The following is a 15,244-nucleotide window of genomic DNA, read 5'->3' as shown; positions in this document are numbered from 1 at the left end:
AGTACTACAGGCCTGTTGTATTTGCTGCTCCCTCAGATAATTTATTTGACTTGTACCTGCTCCTCCCAAGGTCTCTACTCAAACATCACCTATCAGAGGGACCTTCCTTGACCATCCTAAATTAAAAAGCAGTCTCTACCTCAATCACTTTCTACCCTCTTATCCCAGTTTATTTTCCATTTTAGTACATAGGAACACTGGATGTGTTATCTGTGTTTATTTGTTTTCTGTCTCCCTAAGAACATAAACTCCATAAAGACAAGGACTTAATTTTAATCACTGGTTTAGTCCAGTGCATAAAATTGTGCCTGGCTGACAACAAATGCTTAGTAAATATGTGCTGAATGGATGTATAAATCTATGAATCCATGAATAAATGAATAAATAAAAGAATTGGCCTTCTACTCTTTACACAATTTGTGGTAGGTAATACAAGTTTTTAAAAGTTAAAGGAGTAGATCAGACTTGGGTGAGTTAGAAAAAAATGATAGTTTAAAGAAAATCAGTAAAATTGGCTAACTGTCCAATTGATGCCATTAGAAGCTCATATTTCCATTGCTGACATTATCAAAGAATCACTCCACTGACTAAAACCTACAACCATGTTGAGTCACAGGGAACATACTGTCAGGCCAATTTTTCTCCTGGGTGACCTGAATGACTCAAAGTGACAATGACAATGTCAGCTTCATGTCTCTGAAACTCCACTTGGAAGCCTGGAATCAACTGTCAATTTCATTCAAGTACATCTTGCTCAACATGGAAACATTCATTCCTTGAACAAGATTGCTGCTGCAGCTTTTGTCATCCACTCGCTGTGTGACTGATTTGAATGTTAACATTTTTAAGTGAAAACACTTTGATACTAAACAAAACCATTTTAAGATATTCAGATGTCTGGATATGATATTTTGTGGGGGGAAGGCAATTTAAGGGAGTTGGTGATGGACAGGGAGGCCTGGCGTGCTGTGATTCATGGGGTCGCAAACTGAACTGAACTGAACTGAATCATGAACTAAACATACATGATTTTAATTGAATGTCAGGAGTCCAAACCTATCCTATAAGTGTAAGAACATCTTACCAGCTGCTAAATATTGTGGCATGCTCTATCCTCTATGAATTTGTGTCTCACTTGCTAAGCTTCTAAGGCATAAAAAGCCCTCTCCTGCCAACCCCACCTGAGATGAACAACAGTGAAGCGCTCAAGCTGATAAAGAAGGTGTTAAGGATTTTATTATTATTACTTAGTATCATCATTATCATTTGTTTTGGAAAAAACACTTAAAAAATATTTTAAATGAGTTTTGGTACTATCTTCACACTTGATTTATAAATCCATATTGGTGTTATATGACCAGATGTAAGTCTTTTAGATAAAAGGAACAAAGAATATTTCTAAAGATTATCAGGGAATCAAAAAGAGAAAGTAAATGACTTATGTTGTTATAGCCAAGTTTAAAAAAAAGAAGGGGGGGCCTGGATAGCCTTGGGTGATGGTATAGAATTGCACACAAACTATTAACATCCTTTGTGTGAGTTTTTGACTTTGCCTTATGGAGGATGTTCAAGTTTAATTCTTATCTCCAGAGAGGAGGCAAGGTGAGAAGCTTGGGATATCCAGGTTAACTTTCTAAGGTACTTTCTTTAATTTCTCCCAACATGAGATACTGGTTTGCCACTTCCTAAAAGATGAATTAGACCACAGCTGGCAACAATGAGCCAAGAACTGGATGTAGTAATGCAGAGTTCCATACTAAGTTTCTCAACAATATGAAGAGAATTTATAGCCTCCAATATGATCATTTTAAAGGGTGACGTATAATGGCAATCAGTTCTCTGGGTGGGTCAGACATTTCCCTTAGGTCAAGTGAATTAACTTTTTTTATTTGTTGATCATATCAATGCAACATTCCACAATCTCTCTCCTAGAATAGATCTCCTATCCATAGTCATAGAATCTTATGCCTGAAATTCCAATCTTACTCATCCCAAAAGGAGGCATTGGTCAGCTACAGGGCAATGTGTTGGATACTTGGAGATGCAAAGATACAGTCCCCAAACCTCACAGAGCTCCCAGTCTGGTGCATAAAATCTTTACTATAGTGCTGCTGGGATCAAGGTAAGACTTTGCCATGGGTTCAAAGATAGGGCCACAGAAATCTGCACATCGCTTTAGAGTGAGAAGGTGCAGCAAAGATAGGGAAGGCTTCCTGGGAGATCGACTTTCAAATCTTATAGAAGGAGTAGGAGGTGACCTGACATTAAGGATTGAGAAGTGGAGGAAGGTGATCTCTAAAGGTGAAGACCATCTGAGTTGCGCTGTCCCATGCTCTTGCCACTAGCCACTGGTGGATATTTAAGCTAATGAAAAAAAAATTCCAGATTTTAGCCTCTCGGTCACATTAGCTACGGTTATTCCAGTAGTATTGTATCAATGTGAGAGTTGGAGCATTAAGATGGCTGAGCACAGAAGAATTGATGCCTTCCAAATATGGTGCTGAAGAATACTCTTGAGAGGCCCTTGGACAGCAAGGAGTTCAAACCAGTCAATCCTAAAGGAAATCAACTCTGAATATTCATTGGAGGGCTAGTGCTGAAGCTGAAGCTCCAATACTTTTGCATCTGATGCAAAGGCCAACTCTTTGGAAAAGACCCTGATGCTGGGAAAGACTGAGGACAAGAGGTGAAAGGGGTGACAGGATGAAGTGGTGGATAGCATCGCTGACTCAATGGACATGAGTTAAGCCTACTCAGGGAGACAGTGAAGGACAGGGAAGCCTTGCATGCTGCAGTTTATGGGGTCGCAGAGTCGGACACGACTTAGCAACTGAATAACAAGAACACATTAACCACATTTAATGTTCTCAGTATCTACATGCGGTTAGTGTTTACTGTATTGGATATCATTACAGAAAGTTCTTTTGGAACTGTGGGCTCTGAATGAAGAATGAAAGCACAGAGCTAAGAGCAGATGTTGGTGGAAATAACTGCAAGGGGTTAGGTATAGCTGGAAGGCAGGGAATTCAGAGAGGGGAATCAGGTGATGAGGCAGGAGGCACAGGCCTGCACAGGCAGACCAGGTTCCTTGGTTGATCTCAGAAAATGTAGGAGGATTGGAGTTCTGGCAAATTCTGTCTCATTATCATCCAGTTCACTGCAGTGCTGGAAAGCTGCATGGCCAAAACGTTTCAATGAGCATTCTTAGTTCACTCATTGTGTTTATGAAACCATATGTCTTCTAGTAATGATGGCAACTTACCACATCATGAACGCATTACTTTTTCTTTGAAAAAAAGGAGATTGATTTTTTTTATTTGGATATCTTATCCCTCTTTTTATTTTTTATACTGTATTTTAAAAATCAGTGTAACATTTTGTACTTACAAAAACTGGGTTTTTACAGTTTCTTGGGGCTACAACATACAGATTTTGGTAGAATCAAGTCTAGGCTGTAAAAACACACTATCAAAACAATAAGAATTTAAAATGATGATAGATAAGCTCCATCCAGCCTCACAAGCATCTTTCCTCAAACAATTAAAAGAGATCAAAGTGAGACTTTTAAAATAATATAAATTTAGAACTATATAGGATTTCATCAATCATTTAGAATTTCCTTTCCTACAATCCTTGGCTTTCTTAGCAGACCATATGAGGGCACAAGCAACTATAGTCAAACATCCATCACTTAGTTAAGTGACCTTGGTTCAATCATTTACCCTCTGCAACCTGTTTCTTCACCTGTAACAGGGTGTTTAAAATGTCTCGAGAGAGAGTGTCAGAGACTAAGTTAATATGTGCAAAGCACTTAGCATGCAAGATCACTCTACGTGTTTGTTCAGGACAGTAAGGAGATGAAGGCAGATATTGACCAGGCTCTCTACATAACCTGGTGATGCTATCAGTTTACTCCAATACCACTGGTAATAAGTTTCTTGACATGGGTTTTAAAACTCTTTGTACCAAAAATGCACATTAAAGATTATAAAGTAACCAAACCACCAAAAATAAATAACTCCTATTTATGCCACACCCCAGTGCCCAGAACCTACAAAGCTTTCCCCAAATGGATATTTGCCAGTGAGATGCCCAAACTTCCTCATTCACAGTACATTTCCTCACTCAATTTTTCTCTGGGAGCCGAAATATTAAATTTATGCTTAATATTTTGGGATCAAACAATACATTATAATATCTCATGCAGCACTCAACAAATGTTACTGTGTTCCCTAAGAAAGTTAGAATGAGCCACAGCTCCCTTACAACTTCATTGCAACACCCCAGGGCCTCTCAGTACCTAGCATGGGGAACCATGGGTTCCTCATTTTACACTTTAGAAAGCACTTTCTTTCACAACTATCAGCTCACTTATCTTCACCACAAATACTGTGAGACACCATTGTAGATGAGGAAACTGAGAGTGCGAGACAGCGTGTTCAAGGTTTCACAGCTAGGAAGTTGCAGGTTTCCTGGATTCTGACTCCTGAGTCCTCTTCCCAACCTGCATGCTGGTCCTCCCTCTGCTAAGAATGTCAATCGTATCTTTTAATCATCTTCATTGTTTTCCAGTATCGTTTTCCACAAAATCTTAGTAGACGGAGATACACAAGAAATATTTCCAAACTCTGATACTCCTTTTCAAATTTATATTTGAATTCCTCAACTACACAAAGTGTTATTCCAAAATATTATTTTACAATAAGTGAATCTCCACCAAACTTTTTTTTTTTAATTACAGCAGGTATATGTTTAGCTTCCCAGGTGGCACAGTGGTAAAAATCCACCTGCCAGTGCAGGAGATGCAACAGACTCGGGTTCAATCCCTGGGTCAAGCAGATCCCCTGGAGAAGGGAATGGCAACTCACTCCAGTATTCTTGCCTAGAAAAATTCCATGGACAGAGGAACCTGGGGGACTACAGTATATAGGGTCGCAAAGAGTCGGATACAACTAAGCAACTAAGCACACATGCGTGTATGTGTGTCAGGAATACAGTAAAATCCAGCTTTCAGATGAGACAGCAGAAAAGCTGTCTTGCAAATTAGAGAATGAAAATAAAAAAAATAAGAACTAACAGTCATCAACAGATTAACATGTGCCAGACACCTTACTAAATGATTTACAAAAATGAAACCTTTCTAATAACTCTGTGGTGTAGATATGATTATCATACTTATTTTTAAAGGTGAGAGACTTGATGATCAGAAGCCATAACTTAATCAATATACAACTGAAAAAGATCTGGAATAGAATAATCTTAAAAACAGCTAGAGGACACACACAACCTGATTTCAAGATATACTATAAGTTATAGTAATCAAGATAGTGTAGTACTGGCCAAATATAAACATATAGATTAATGGAACAGGATTGAGTCCTTAAATAGATCTACATAGAGGATCAGTTCACTTTCAACAAAGGTACCAAGGCAACTGCACAGAAAAGCTTAGCCTTTTGAACAAATGGTGATAGAACATCCACATGCCAAAAAAAAAAAAAAAAAGAACTCTAACCCACACCTAGCACCACAGACGAAAATTAAACTCGTGAGAGATCATAAACTTAAAAATCTAAAAACTATTAAACTCCTAGAAAAAAATAGGATACATCTTCTGTGACTTTGGGACCCACAATGATTTCTAACAAGAAACACAAAAAGAATGATTCATAAAAGGAAATCAATAAATTGGACTTCATCCATGTTTAAAAGACACTGTTTCCTCTTTGTCCAACATCTTAGCGAGGCTGCAGTGGTTGCAGCTGCTCTCCGGGCTTCGCTATGCCGCCCAAGGACGACAAGTAGAAGAAAGATGCCAGAAAGTCGGCCAAGAAAGACAAAGATCCAGTGAACAAATCTGGGGGCAAGGCCAAAAAGAAGAAGTGGTTCAAAGGCAAAGTTCGGGACAAACTCAATAAGCTAGTCTTGTTTGACAAAGCAACATATGACAAACTCTGTAAAGAAGTTCCCAACTATACGCTTATAACTTCAGCTGTCGTCTCTGAGAGACCGAAGATTCGTGGTTCCCTGGCCAGAGCAGCCCTTCAGGAACTCCTTAGTAAAGGACTTATTAAACTGGTTTCAAAGCACAGAGCTCAAGTGATTTACACCAGAAACACCAAGGGTGGAGATGCCCCAGCTGCTGGTGAAGATTCGTGAACCTGGGGCTCCTATACGAAGTACACATCCCCTTCACAAGGGTCTGTAGTTCTGATTTGATTTTTTTTTCTTTTTTTAAACAGGTCCCACCAGCTGTACGTTTTGAAAAATAAAACTTTATTAAATCAAAGTAAAATAAAATAAAAGACACTGTTTGAAAAAGTAAAGCACAAGCCACAGACAGGATGAAAATACCTGCAATGCACTTCTGCTAACGAACCTGAATCTAGAATTTGTAAAGAATTCCCAGAACTCCCTCCTCCTTCCCTGTACTTGGGATGGGGAACACGTGTATACCTGTGCCGGATTCATGTTGATGTATGGCAAAACCAGGAGAAGGCAATGGCACCCCACTTCAGTACTCTTGCCTGGAAAATCCCATGGAGGGAGGAGCCTGGTGGGCTCCAGACCACAGTGTCGATAAGAGTCGGGCATAACTGAGTGACTTCACTTTCACTTTTCACTTTCATGCACTGGAGAAGGAAATGGCAACCCACTCCAGTATTCTTGCCTGGAGAATCCCAGGGACAGAGGAGCCTAGTGGGCTGCCATCTATGGGGTCGCACAGAGTCGGACACAACTGAAGTGCCTTAGCAGCAGCAGCAGCATGGCAAAACCAATACAATATTGTAAAGTAATTAACCTCCAATTAAAATAAATAAAAAAAAAAAGATAATCAGACTCAGTAGGCAGAGCTTAAAGAAAACAAATATAGTTTCTAGTCTTATTGTGACATATAGGAAAGAAGCAGGGAAAAATAATAAACTAAATTAGTGTTTCAATAAGAGAAAATAATATGCCTCTGGAATCAATAATCCAGCTTATTTTATTCATACTTCTTTTTTGTATACTTTTTAAGTTATGATAGTCCTTAACTGCATGAGTCAAAACTTTCTATATGAATTGCAAAGTTTTTATAATGAAAAATGATGTTTTTAATCAATAAAAATGATGTTTTTTTAATTGAAAAAAAAAAAGAATTCCCAGAACTCAATAATAAGAAAACAAACAACCAATGTTTCAAATGGGCACAACATTTGAACAGTTTATCAAAGAAAACATATGGTTGGAGGATAAGCACAAAAAGTGTTCAAAATCCTTTATCATTAGGGAAATGAAAATTAAAACCACAATGAGATACCATTACACATCTATTAGAATAGCTAAACTTTGTAAAACTGAGAAAACCAAGTGCCGGTAAGGATTGAAGACACAGAGCAACTAGAACTCCCTCATACATTGCTGATAGGAAGGCAAAGTGGTGCAGCCACTTTGGAAAATTGTTTGCCAGTTTATCGTAAAGCTAAACATACACTCACCATGCATTCCCACACTCCCACTCCTATGTACTTATTCCTTAAAAGTGAAAATGTATGTCCACATAAAAACAAAGCATTATAGCAGTTTTGTTTTTTTTTTCATGATCACTGAAAAACTGTAAACAATCCAAGGTCCTTTAACTTGTAAGGGCAGAAACAAATTGTGCTGCATCCATACAATAGAATACTCTTTAGCAATAAAAGAATAAATAACCGATATACACACTACCACAGTAATTTTTCACCCTTCATTTCCCTTAGAATTGAATTTTACAAAGCACCACTGCTACCATCATATTTGTCATCGTTCTAGTAAGCAGTCGCAACTTGCATTTTTATAATCACATAAATTCTAATCTTATTTACAAATAGGCTAGTCACTTGAAATGTATTTGATAAATGTTCTAGTCTCCATGATGGGATGCAGTGAATATACTCTAATGGTCAGCAACAAACACCAAACCACTTGGCTGATGGCATGGCTTAAATATTGATCTTTGCCGGTTTCTGTTTCAAAAGGTGAATCTATCTTTTTTAATTTAAATATAGTTGATTGACGATATTGTGTTAGTTTTAGATACACAGTAAAGTCATTCAGTTTTACATATTTTTTTCAGGTTATTTTCCATTACAGGTTATTACAAGATTTTGAATATAATTTCCCTTGCTATAGAGTAAATCCTTGCTGTTAATCTATTTTATGCATAGTCATTTGTATCTGTTACCCATATTCCTAATCCCCCTTTTCCCCTTTGTTAATCATAAGTTTCATTTCTATGTTTGTGTGTCTCTATATTCAGCTTCTTGAGGTTCCCAACATCATGAGTTCCCCAAAACAGGGTGACCCAAAAAAGAATTATCCACAAAAGGAGCAATAATTTTACTTTTAGATTAAGAGACTGGAATATTCTGAACAGCATGGATTATAAATCATATATTACATAATGTCATATATTACACATTTCCCTTTTCTAAAATGATCATACAGTTGAACAAGGAAAAATTTCCCTGATAAATCAATTCATTCATATGAATACTACTAAAATAACATCCAACCCCAGTCTCTCAGTGTCTGATTCCCTATTTCATTTCCAATGGCCACCAACAGAGCAAGAGAGAGCTCCTTTCCTCCTCCCAAGACCCACTCCAAACTTATTCAAGTCTCAGAGAGTCAAGATCAAATACCTCCCTAGCTCAAAAAGAGGAAGTATCCACACCCCCATCCTAAACTAAGAACTTTCACTCTGAGGTTTCATCCTCAGCCTCAGTATTAAGCCCTCTTCAGAATGACTGACAGTGGACATAACCATTCCCCTTAAGATAAGCATCTCCCTCATCTACAGGGTGCATTCTGGCCTTGAAGTCTGGAAAAGATAGCCTCTTAACAAGTGACACTGATAGATTACCCAGAGTATAGATTACACAGTTTACTAGAGTCACCTTATTAAATATCCACAAAGATAAATAATAACAGTTTGGACAATGGCAAGTTAGAAATATAGACAAATTACTGTGTGCTATCAGACTATAGTAGAAATGCAACACCAAAAAATGTTCAAACTACCACACAATTGCGCTCATTTCACATGCTAGCAAAGTAATGCTGAAAACGCTCCAAGCTAGGTTTCAACAGTGCATTAACCGAGAACTTACAGATGTTCAAACTGGATTTAGAAAAGGCAGAGGAACCAGAAATCAAATTGCCAACATCCGTTGGATCATGGAAAAGCAAGAGAATTCCAGAAAAACATCTACTTCTGCCTTATTGACTACGCTAAAGCCTTTGATTGTGGATCACAACAAACTGTGGAAAATTCTAATAGAGATGGGAATACCAGACCACCACACCAGCCTTCTGAGAAACCTATATGCAGGTCAAGAAATAATAGTTGGAACTGGACAAGGAACAACAGACTGGTTCCAAATTGGGAAAGGAGTATGATAAGGCTGTATACTGTCACCCTGCTTATTTAACTTCTATGCAGAATACATCACATGAAATGCTGAGCTGGCCATCATCAAGATTGCCGGGAAAAATGTCAATAACTTCAGTATGCAGATGACACCACCCTTATGGCAGAAAGTGAAGAGAAACTAAAGAGCCTCTTGATGAAGGTGAAAGAAGAGAGTGAAAAAGCTGGCTTAAAACTCAGCATCCAAAAAACTAAGATCATGGTCCTATCACTTCATGGCAAATAGATGGGCAAACAATGGAAACAGTGACAGACTTTATTTTCTTGGGCTCCAAAATCACCACAGATGGTGACTGCAGCCGTGAAATGAAAAGACACTTGCTTCTTAGAAGAAAAGCTATGACCAACCTAGACAGCATATTATAAAGCAGAGACATTATTTTGCCAACAAAGGTCCGTATAATCAAAGCTATGATTTTCCCAGTAGTCACGTATGAATGTGAGAGTTGGACCATAAGAAGGTTAAGCACTGAAGAATTGATGATTTTTAACTATGGTATTGGAGAAGACTCTTGAGAGTCCCTTGGACTGCAAGGAGATCCAACCAGGCAATCCTAAATGAAATCATTCCTGAATATTTATTGGGACTGATGATGAAGCTCCAGTACTTTGGCACCTGATACAAAGAGCCAACTCATTAGAAAAGACCCTGATGCTGGGAAAGATTGAAGGCAGGAGAAGGGGACAACAGAGGATGAGATGGTTGGATGGCATCACCAACTCAATGGACATGAGTTTGATCAAGCTCCAGGAGTTGGTGATGGACAGGGAAGTCTTATGTGCTGCAGTCCCCGGGGTCACAAAGAATCAAACACAACTGAGCGACTGAACAACAACAAAATCAGACTATAGTGATGGTAGGGATAGAGAGATATATTAGTGTCTTTCATGACATTTAAGGAACTTAGTAGATCTTAACATTTGTGTAAAGAAATAAGAGAATAGACCAGACCAGAGTACAATCCAAGCCTGAGTTCATAGTGAGCTCTGCTGCTTACCAGCATTGACTTTGGGGAATACACTTTTGACTCTCAGTGTCCTCATCTGTAAAGTGAGAATAATAGTTTCTACCACATAGGATTGTGAGGATTCAGAGGTTAGTATTTTTAAGGTACTTAGAGCAGTGCCTGGGACATGCTGCTACTGCTGCTAAGTTGCTTCAGTCGTGTCCGACTCTGTGCGACCCCATAGACAGCAGCCGGCCAGGCTCCTCTGTCCATGGGATTCTCCAGGCAAGAACACTGGAGTGGGTTGCCATTTCCTCCTCCAATGCATGAAAGTGAAAAGTCAAAGTGAAGTCGTTCAGTCGTGTCCGACTCCTAGCGACCCCATGGACAGCAGCCCACCAGGCTCCTGCGTCCATGGGATTTTCCAGGCAAGAGTACTGGAGTGGGGTGCCATTGTAATACATAGTGTGTGTATACTGGATTGTGATAAAAATTTTGGAAAAACTCAAAACTAGAGGAAGTAAGACATAAACGTAACATATGTAGGATACAGACAAGCAAAAAGCATGTGTGTGCTTAACATATATAGGAGATCAGATCAGATCAGATCAGTCGCTCATTGTGTCCGACTCTTTGCGACCCCATGAATGGCAGCACACAAGGCCTCCCTGTCCATCAGCAACTCCCGGAGTTCACTCAGACTCACGTCTATTGAGTCAGTGATGCCATCCACCCATCTCATCCTCTGTCGTCCCCTTCTCCTCTTGCCCCCAATCCCTCCCAGCATCAGAGTCTTTTCCAATGAGTCAACTCTTCACATGAGGTGGCCGAAGTACTGGAGTTTCAGCTTTAGCATAATTCCTTCCAAAGAAATCCCAGGGTTGATCTCCTTCAGAATGGACTGGTTGGATCTCCTTGCAGTCCAAGGGACTCTCAAGAGTCTTCTCCAATACCACAGTTCAAAAGCATCAATTCTTCGGTGCTCAGCCTTCTTCACAGTCCAACTCTCACATCCATACATGACCACAGGAAAAACCATAGCCTTGACTAGACAAACCTTGTTGGCAAAGTAATGTCTCTGCTTTTGAATGTGCTATCTAGGTTGGTCATAAATTTCCTTCCAAGGAGTAAGCGTCTTTTAATTTCATGGCTGCAGTCACCATCTGCAGTGATTTTGGAGCCCAGAAAAATAAAGTCTGACACTGTTTCCACTGTTTCCCCATCTATTTCCCACGAAGTGATGGGTCCAGATGCCATGATCTTCGTTTTCTGAATGTTGAGTTTTAAGCCAACTTTTTCACTCTCCACTTTCACTTTCATCAAGAGGCTTTTGAGTTCCTCTTCACTTTCTGCCATAAGGGTGGTGTCATCTGCATATAGACAAGCAAAACGCATGCGTGTGCTAGGGTGGGGGTCCTTGAGTAGGAAGCATGGAGTATAGGGGTCTGCGTTTAAGTTTCTCCTTCCACAGTCTGGGAATCATCTAACATGAAGAGTGAAGTAAGTTGTTATTTTACCTTATGTGGAATTCTTTTGCATTCAGTTCCCTTTATCAGGACTCAGAAGTTTTGACGAAAACAGATACACATTTAGAAAATAAAGTACATCTAGCAAGAAAGACTGTTGGGTAATTCAGTTTGTTAACAACAAGTGCTGTGTAATAATTGTTTGTAGGTAATCATTAAAATATGTCCCCCACAGCCGTTTCTTTCTTTTTTTTTTTTACTCTTTTAAACTTTCTATTTTATATTGGATTATAGCTGATTAACAATGTTGTGATAGTTTCAGGTGCTCAGCAAAGCAACTTAGCCATATAGTTACATATCTGTTCTCCCTCAAACTCTGCTCCCATCCGGGCTGCCATGGAACACTGAGCAGACTTCTGAGTGCTACACTGTAGGTCTTTGTTGGTTATTCATTTTAAATACAGTAGCTCGCACCTGTCCTTCCCAAACTCCCTAACTATCCCTCCCTACCAGGTAACCATAAATTTGTTCTCTAAGTCTGTGATTCTGTTTCTGTTTTGTAAATAAGTTCATTTGTATCATCTCTCTTTAGATTCCACATATAAGGGATGTCATATGCTATTTCTCTTTCTCTATTCCCCACAGTCATTTATTATGGTTATTATTTTCATAATTTCCATCTTTAAAAAATCTTAAACCCACTTATTCAGCTGAGCTGAAAGCAAGTTACAGCTAGCTATTTAATCCCAAACTGAGACAAGGAGGGTGGACAGTATGATTTGAAGATCTCTGCTCCCTAAAAGTTGGAACTCAGCACACACAGGATGCCTGTGACTTCCACCAACCAGCCCAACTACATCAATATCACTCTGAATTGGTTAGGCCCATCTAACTTAGATCACTAGACAGGATTTTAACCCCATCATTTTTCTGTGAGCACTCATCCGGTGACTTCTTATTCATGATACATAAGCATCCAAAGTCACCTAATCTGTTGTGATATGTGAACTTGGGATAACAAAAACAGAGGCTGGCTGGGTCCAACTGAAGTTAGTCTCAGTGCCCATGAAAGATGCATTCATCCAAATCAGTCCAAAAACAAACCTGCCAGGAAATTCTATACTGGTGATATAAAAGCATGATTCAGAATGAGAATGTAAGGAATCTGAAAAGATCATCATCAAGCAGGATGTCTTGAGATAGGTAATGTATTATTATAATCCCCATTTTATAGATGAACCAACAAAGCCAAAAGAGATTAAGCAAATTGAATCATGAAATGAATAAAGGGCGAGGGAAATGTAATGCCCACAGCCAAGCATCCCTGAGTATTCTTGGTGCTGTATTGCTTGGGGCTTTCCTCATCTTTGTTCCTATTATTCAAGAACATAGTACGTGTTACAAATCAGGTACCAGCTGTATAAATAGGCACCTAACCTGAAGGAGATGTGTGTCAATTACCTGTAGGGCTGGATGGCCTGAATTACAGTCCATGTGACAGAATCCAGTTGGCGTGATGTGAGCATACACTCACTGCAATTTCACACATAAGCTAAACAATAACAAAAAATACTTTCCTTCAGGTTGCCTGGTGATTCAGATAGAGGACATCCACCAAACTCATGGTTAGGGAAGACGAACAACAAGTTTGTCAACATTATACTTGGTGGAGAGTCAGTCACAGCTTTTCATGCAGAAGCAAGTTGTTTTGGTTTTTTTTAATGACACATTTGCATGTAGTTAGGAGGGGTGTGCCTATTCAGATCTGTGACTAGGACACCAGGAAGGTTAGCATTGGTGTGAGTCCCATGAGGCAATGACCTTAAGTACAGGTGGCTGCCATGATGTCTATTATTAGGATCAATGAGATACAGTCAGAAGCAATGTTGCAAAATGGCAAGATGGAAGGCCAGTTTCCCCTGACAAAGTGCAAAGGCATGCTATAAACACTCACATGAATAAACAGCCTTAGCAGCCACCGCAACCAGGAGAAAAATTAAAGGAGGTTTTCCACAACAAAGGAAGTATTGTTCTCCTGAGGTCACCCTTCAATTCATCCTTTGTTCCAGAAGACGCTTAGGCTCCACGATGGCACTGTGGTGTCCCACCCAGCAGTCTCCCTGTGGGCCAAGTGTTGGGATGAACGGATTCAGAGTGAATTGTCTTTCTGAATGAAGATCCCACACCTAGTTCAATAGCAAAGTGTTCTCCAAGAAACAATGACGTCCAGTAGGCCAAGATGACAGCTGGTATGGCAGATGTGGGCAGTTGATTCTGTTCCAGAGGCTGGCACCATGTCTGACCTGGGGCAGGACAACTGCTCAGGGCTCCCATTTCCTCATCTCCACAGAGGGGCTCCCCATGCTGGCACTTGGTGATGGTTATCACCACAGACAAGCACAAAGCCCTTCCATGAGACTTCCTTTTTCTTTTTCCAAGTCCGGGAAGCCAAAAACCTGCTTGCTAAGAGAAATCAAAAGCTGGCAAGAAAACACATATCAGTTGTGTAACAGACATGGATGATACCAGACAACTGTCTGGATTCATGTAAAGTCAGAGGGGAAATTACACTAATAGGGAATCTCGATAAACCCTCCAGCTGGGGAGGCCTTCATCATCTTATGACTCCACAAATACTCTCTCTCCACCCACCCCCACCCCCAGTTGGGAGATTAATCATCTCTGCCACATCATCAAGGTGTGCCAGGTTTAATTTCTGCCTTCTCGGTGTCCAAGTCCATGAGATTCAAAAACATGTATTAATTCAACAAGAATGTCTATTGAGCACCTCTTAAGTTCTTTGGCAGAATGAGATGGGATATAAAAGTCATAATTATTTAGTCAGCTTGAACAACATGCTTGACACTGAGGATATAAAAGTTGAATATGACATGGCCCCAGGTTACCAGGGGCTCAGAATCTAGTGATGAACCTGACAGGCAAATAGGTAGCAGGGAGTCAGTGCTCTACTGGAGGCAGCCAAGGGTGTGCGGATGTCAGGAGGAATCTCCCGCACTGCTAAGGTGTGTGTATGCCATTTCTCTCGCCTGTTCTTGTATTGGCAGAAATTCTCTAGAGGAGCATGTTGTCTTCAGAGGGTCCCCACTCCACACCCCCTGACACGGTCAGGTAAGAATGAAAGAAAATAATTATAGGCGGGGTTCTGAGTGATACAATTTGGTGTAAGTTCAGTTAAGCTAGTAAAGCCCATTCGTGAAAGAACTTCCTGTAAACAAGGCACTATGACTATCTCCAACTCATGATGAACAAATGAAGTAATTTATCGCAACAGACACATTGCCCAAAAGAAAGTGGCTCACACAATAATATGTCTTTTATTTTTCCTGTTCCAGGGTGTGGTTAGGTGACTTTCCCTTGGT

General features: G+C 39.8%; 1 pseudogene; it reads left to right on the top strand.

Annotated features, from left to right (window-relative positions):
* The first annotated feature begins 5,723 nt into the window (after positions 1-5,723).
* On the top strand, positions 5,724-6,290 carry LOC133253898 (small ribosomal subunit protein eS25-like; annotated as a pseudogene).
* The last annotated feature ends 8,954 nt before the right edge of the window (positions 6,291-15,244 follow it).

Source organism: Bos javanicus, chromosome 9, assembly GCF_032452875.1.
Source record: "Bos javanicus breed banteng chromosome 9, ARS-OSU_banteng_1.0, whole genome shotgun sequence".
Taxonomy (NCBI): domain Eukaryota; kingdom Metazoa; phylum Chordata; class Mammalia; order Artiodactyla; family Bovidae; genus Bos; species Bos javanicus.
Note: the sequence above shows the minus strand (reverse complement) of the source record. Positions and strands in the feature narration are given on the sequence as shown.